A 7176-nucleotide genomic window follows, 5' to 3' on the forward strand; every position below is an offset into this window, starting at 1 on the left:
TGTCATCCATTAGCCTCATGAAAGTTGTTGGTTCATTTTTCAAACCAAACGACATGAGAAACTACTTAAAAGGACCCTCCTTGGGTTTGAAAGTGGTCATCCACACATTAGTTGGTTCTATTAGAACTTGGTGATATTTGGACTTCAAATCAATATTTCTAGAGTACTTGGTCGCTTTGAGCTGGTCAAGAAGGTCATCAATCCGTGGAATCGGGTACCTATTCCTGAATGTGATTTTTTTCAAATCTAGATAATCAATGTAGAGTCTCCAGGTCCCATCCTTCTTCTACACGAGTACAATTGGGCTCCCACAAGATGAGGAACTTGGTTGGATGTGCCCTTTTTGTACTAGCTCCTAGATCTACTACTTTCTTTCCTCATTTTCTAGAAGAGAGTAGTGGTAGATTGGCCTATTGGGTATAGGTGTTCCAGGGCTCAAATTGATGTAATGCTTGACTTGACAGTGCAAAGGTACCCCCATGGGTGAGGATAATATATCTTTGTACACTTCCATGACCTTATCCACTTGCCTCTACTACACGGAGGAATCTTGTGTAGAGGCCATGGATGTGACCACGATCTTCTCCTACTTTAAGGGCGAATTAGGAAGAATATAAATTTCCTAGTCTAAGAGATGATCTTACTACATTGCTTAGTAGAGATCAAAGAAGTGGAAATAGGTGGAGCTACCTTTAGTATCCTAGATAGTTTTCTTCCCAAAGTAATAATAATAGCATGAGGTTTAGAATCATACACAACATGGCGCTTCCAAAAGTATGGTTGGCATAACAAAACATCACAAACTTCAAGGGGAGAAACATCATAAAATACCTCATTCATGAAATCCTTGATGTTGTAGGGTAAGAGACACTATTAGCTGACATGGAGATCTCACCCTTGATTGAGCCACCCAATGGTGTATGGTTTCAGGTGTGGTTTTTTAGTAGGAACAACCACTTAATGACATTTGTTGAGATGAGCTTCTTTTAACTCCTACTATTGATAATGAAGCATAGTGGAGCACCCTTCACTCACATTTCTCAACGAAAAACGCTCACCTTTTTCCAGATCTTCAGGCTCAATTTGATGGACCTTGGTGGTGGCAATGATGGCACTGGGTTTTGCATCAATGATATGTTTCCCCTTGTCTAGGACTAGTTCAGACTCAGAACCTGCCACATTTGACTCTAAAGATTTTAACTCAACCACTAGCGGCCACTTTGTGTGACATTCATTTGTGTTATGAGTGGGGCCCTTGTGGAACTTGCACCACTTTTCTCACGCCTTTATTCGTATTCCTATTACCATTCCTTATTTGTGGCTTCAATGGGTTGTCATGGGGTGTTCCACCCTAGCTTTGTCCTTTGTTCTAAATTTTAGGCTTTCTTTTTTCCCTGCTTTGCTGTGAAAGATTCATAGATTCAAAGTCTCACTTCTTCTTTTTAAAAAATTTCTCAATTTCAAAAACATATCTATATGATGCACCAAGCTAGAAAATGTCAAAGAACTCCACGTTTTTCTAGTTATATTTATGGAGAAAGCCACAATACTTGAGCACCAAATGTTGCTCAAATTCCTTGATACCTAGCATGGTACACAAGGTATGAAATACATTTGTGAACTTTGGAATTACTTGATCTCTTTCCTGCTGCAGTGTGATCCATCTCATGTACTGGTCTTTGTAGCTTCTAATAGAGTAATATTGTTCCTTTACATCATCCATAAAAGAGTTCCAAGTGGGTGCGACTAAAAATAGTGTGTATTCCTCCATGGTCATTTTCTCACAATAGGTTTCCCACCATTCCTTGATATGGGGGCGACCTTAAGGAGTGCAAAAGTAATCTTCTCTCTATCAAAAAAATTATGAATCAAAAAATATCCTTCTAACAAATTTAACCATTTATCTAGAACATTTGCATATATCTAACATTCAAATATGGTAATATCAAAATTAACTTGTACCTTAAAGGGGGTGGCACCTCCAAACTAGATATTGGATGAAGATGGGTCGCCTATTTGTATCTGACGAAGGATCTGGGAAAAATTATCCATCAACCCATTCATTTTTCACTAGAGGGATTCTTCAAGAAAAAATTTGATAGGATCTCCTACTCCCTCGTCTTTCTTTTATTCCAACATGGGAGGTCGTCGAGGTCAGCAAGGATGGTCTTGCAAGGGCTCAAGCAGTTTGAGTCCCAAATCCTTATACCCCGACCTCTTTGGGGACATAAACAAGAAAATAGAGAAAGAGAAAACCACCCTGATACCACTAATTTGAATTTATGAAGGGAATGAAATGAAATACAAACTCAAAGTTAAAGCACATAGATACAATGAAACTTGACTTCAATTAATAAATGAAAAGTGTTGAAATTGTTTACATGTAGAATAAAAACAAACTAGCTTAAACAATGGTAACTTTTCTATGAGAAGAGATGTGACAGCTACACGACTTAATGAATTATGTTACAATGAGGCACTGAGGAGTTTTTATCATGAAGAAATGATGGGAACCCTGAACATCCAAAACCGTAACCTTAGGAGATTAAGCGCCAAAAGGCTTATGGTCCCCGATGGGGTAAGTTGGAACATCAACTTCCAGAGGTCGTGATTTTGGCATACGATCTCAATTTGGTGCTCATGAGAACCCATTAGAAATGTCTATCCGATGAGTAAGAATTACAAGTGTTGATCATTTCTATGACTATTTCCATCCTATTTCCCTGAAAAACACAATTTACGGCCTCAAAATGGCTCTGAGAGTTTAAGCCCCTGAAAATTGCCAAAAATAAAAAACTGCCAAAATAGGAAAATTGTGTTGTGATCCGGTGGAATAGGTTGGTGGCCACCACTATCTAACTAGATCATTGAATTTTCTCAATGTTTAACAAGTTAAGAATTATCAATTTCACTAAGGATTGCACTTTTCTTACATGTTGATAAAATACATTAAGCATATGCTTTTATGTCTTTGTTCGTTGCTTCCATACATATTTATTGCAGATCATGCAAGCTATAAAAATAAAAAAATATATAATAGCCTGGGAATTAAACCCAAGTCATAAGCATTACCATAATGATTGAAAGGATATGTACCTATGAACAAATTCTTCCCACCCTTCACTAAATGGTGAAATATTTGTAAATCTACTACTATTATTAATGTTAATGTCTGATAAATGACGTAGATCCATACATTAGCAAGTGCAACATGGGATTTGTCCTTAAACATAATGTAGATAACCAAATAGACATTTAAAACTAGCAAGACAGAGGTTTATTTATAAGGAAAGACATTTTAATTGACTTAAATAGTAATAAAATAAAATATACACATTAGTTAATTATGTCCATTTAAGCATAACAAAAATAACAAGAACCATAAATATATTAATTATATTTATTTTGTTTATCAATTTATTCATCAATGAATACAAGACAACCATTCCAATGTCCATAATAAGATGAAAACACAAGTGGGGATTTGACTGCCAAGAGAAAACCCTCTATTCAAACAAAATGTATTTCCATGTCCAATAGTGAATATTATGGTCTCAAAGTTATGTCTGTAATGTAACTAGTTGTGATGTCCTTATGGATATCACTAATTTTTTTTTTTTAATAAATTGTTCGATGTCTACAATCATGATCAAACAAACAACCAACAAATCAACTTTTTTCCCTTACGAAATAGACATATTTAAATAACTCTAAGACAAATGTCCACTATAATTTCACAAAGGCAATTTGATCAAGGGGGTAAAATCCCTACAACTTTTGAAATACCCTTTTTTAACGTGATAACCACCTAATTGTGTTTCCTCGTCATTGTAATCCTTCCATCATCTCCCCTCGACCCCCACCCTTGAAGCTAAAAAAAGTTTCCAAAACAAACAAGTTTTTCCAAGACTCGGCTACAATACATTCTTTTACATGTCTTGTTCTTCATTTCCTCAATGTGAGCTTTGTGTCTTTTTCCTTCATGGATATCACTAAACAAGAATAAATGTAAATATAAATGGTTTGATGTCTACAATGAGAATCAAACAAACAAGCCACGCATTAACTTTTTCTCTCTAAATAATACTCATATCCTTAATTAACTCTAAGACATTGTGAACTTATATTGCAAGATAAGGAAACAACCTATTAGGTTGGTTTATTATATATGTCCATTATAATTTGAGATAGTCAATTTGATCAAAGGGGTAAAAACCCTACAACATCTATTTTACCCTTTTTTCATGTGGTAATTATTCAATTTTATTGTTTTATCATTGTACTTTGTTGCCACCCCATTCCATAAAACTAAAAAAGAATCCAAAATAAACATATTTGTCCAAGACTTAGCTCTAATGCATTCTTTGTTATGTATTTTTCTTCATTTCCTTAGCTCCATTGCATTTTTTTTTGCATCTTATTTTTCATTTCCTTGATGATGGCTTTGTGTCTTTATCCTCCAATGGTGGATTTCTTTCTATTGTCCACTTCTCTATTTGAAGGCCTTACCATTATTCCATTGAATTCCTTCTCTAGAAATCTTGTTTCGGGTCGATTCCTGTAATAACCTAGGTTAAAAGTTCATGTAATAAATTTAATAAAGGAAAAATAAGACCAAGGTCATGGGACACGTATTCCAAGTTGAATGCTGGGAAAAACATCCTAGTGGGTGTTCATTTGGTTTATTATTGCTAAAGGAAATGACAAAGGCATTTGAAAAGGAAATTTAACTCAGAGCCTGGGTACCTAGAGTGGTTGGTTGGCTCCTAAGGTCTTGTAGCTTCTAAGCAAGGTTAGTAAAGTCTTGGTTTGTTGATTTCACTTCCTTAAATATACTTAGGAGGTTGAGTCATGTCATAGTAGCCCTTAGCTCATGTTTACCCTGGAAGGTCGGTGAAAGTGGGTAGATATGGGAGGAGTGGTTACAGATTGGTATCGCAGCAAAAGGAAGGTGAAAGGTCACAGGTTGCATGTAAGAAGGAAATTGAAATAAAAATAGAGGAAATTGAAGAAAATAGAGGCCTCAATGATAAAAATGCTTATGGGGATCAATTCGTAGCCTTTCAACAATTTTGGGTTGGAGCTCTTTTTCTATTCTCTCTCTCATACTATTGCACACTTAGAGCATTCTAGCATTGGAGAAAAGGAAGGCAAAGGAAGGACAAGAAAGTAAAGGAAATGCAGGTTATCAAGAAGAATATAAAGGTAACACAAGATAGGCATAAGAGTCATGCAGATCAACATAGGGCATTTAAGGAATTTCAAGTTGGGGAGCATGTGCACTTTCGCATCAAGCCTAAGAAGAGATCCTTGAGGATTGGGACATGTGAAAAGATGACACCTCGGTATTGTGGGCCTTTCAATATCCTTTAGAGGATTGGACTAATGGTCTGCTGACTTGCACTACCTTCGATAGTTAACGTCCATGGTGATTTCCATGTTCATTACTTAAAAGATATGTGAAATATGTTGATAATGTGATTGATTAGTCTGTATTATAGGTGGATCCAGAAGGAGAATTCCAACCAGAACCTCAATTCATTTTGCAATGGAAACAACTCATGCTTTGGAACCGAGAAATTGAGCAAGTGTAGTGGCCACACTTTGGGCCTGATGAACCTACATGGGATATGGCTGATCAGATGCGGGCTATGTATCCTTCATTGTTTTCTAGTTGAGGCAAAGGAGTTTTGGTATATGTACATATTTATGCATGGTTGTTGTTGTAAATACCGCAATGAGCTGTGTTATAAAACTCCAATAAGTGGTATGGTTGTCATGTTGGTTTTTCTTTCAGCAGGTTGTCATTGTAAATACTGCATCGAGTTAAGTTATAAAGCTCCATGGGTACTATGCTTTTATTTTCAGCAGCCTTGCTGGTTATAGGTGTCATAAAGCACTGAGGATGGTGTTCCCCTAAGGGGGAGGGGTCTGTAACATCCCTAGGTTAAAATTTCATGTAATAAAGTTAATAAAGGAAAAATAAGACCAAGGTCATGGGACACGTATTCCAACCTGAATTTTGGACAAAACATCCTAGTGGGTGTTCATTTGGTTTATTATGGCTAAAGTAAATTGACAAAGGCATTTGAAAAGGCAAGTTAACTCAAGGTTTTGGCACCTAGAGTGGTTGGTTGGCTCCTGAGGAAGATCAGTTAGTTTTGTTTGTCGATTCCATTTCCTTAACTGTACTTAGGAGGTTGAATCATGTCATAGTAGCCCTTAGCTCATGTTTACCCTGGCAGGGTGGTGAATGTGGGTAGATATGGGAGGGGTGGTTACAATTTCCCCCTTCAAGGATACAATCGTTTTATTTCTTATGGCCCTAATCTATTTCTTTCATATGACCCTAAATATTGTTTGTACTACTTCTATACTAGATGTTGACTTTACTTCTTCTCTACTTATGCTCTTTGAATTTCTACTTGAGAATTGACCCATTTCTTATACTTGTCCCATTTATTGTCCTTTGATGTCATCCTCTACACTTTTGGTTCCTAATATGTATCCTTGAGATTTATGTCACACATTATTGTAATGAGTCCTAACTACACCTCTTAGTCCTACATTTTCATTAGTTTAGGTTAGATGCAATTGTGTTACTTGGACCTTTTGATGAAGACATTTCTTCTTTGACCAAGGGATTTGACTCTTGAGGTTCTAGAATGAGATACATAAAGGCCTTTGCTTTGAACTCCATATTTGATTTTGATTGTGAAACCACAACTCTAGCTTCTTCCTCTAACCATGTCTATTTCATCAACAAACTAAATTAATCTTAGCAAAGATTAAAACCACTTACATATCATGCTTGTCCTAAAATTTATTAATTTGTTGTAGTTAATTCCTACACTCTCTTAGATGAATTAGATACCCCAATTTTGCTTCCCAAAATATTTTACTCCACTTCCTCATTATATAAAGTAAGTATTTATTAAACCCAATGTTAAAACTTTACATCTATAATCAATTTATAATTTATCTCATCTGCATCTACTAAATAAACACATAATATTAACCAAATTTATAATTTATCCCATCCTCATCTACTAAATAAACACATAATATTAACCAAATCCTTATTAAATTAAACATGTGCTTAATCCATATTAATGCTCTCTATACATTCTCATCTATTCAAGTTAATTCAAATAAAGTTCTCGTTATTGAATTACC

This window comes from Pinus tabuliformis, chromosome 3_2, assembly GCF_031772625.1.
Source record: "Pinus tabuliformis cultivar Carrire ecotype Pingquan chromosome 3_2, CPIR1, whole genome shotgun sequence".
Lineage (NCBI taxonomy): Eukaryota > Viridiplantae > Streptophyta > Pinopsida > Pinales > Pinaceae > Pinus > Pinus tabuliformis.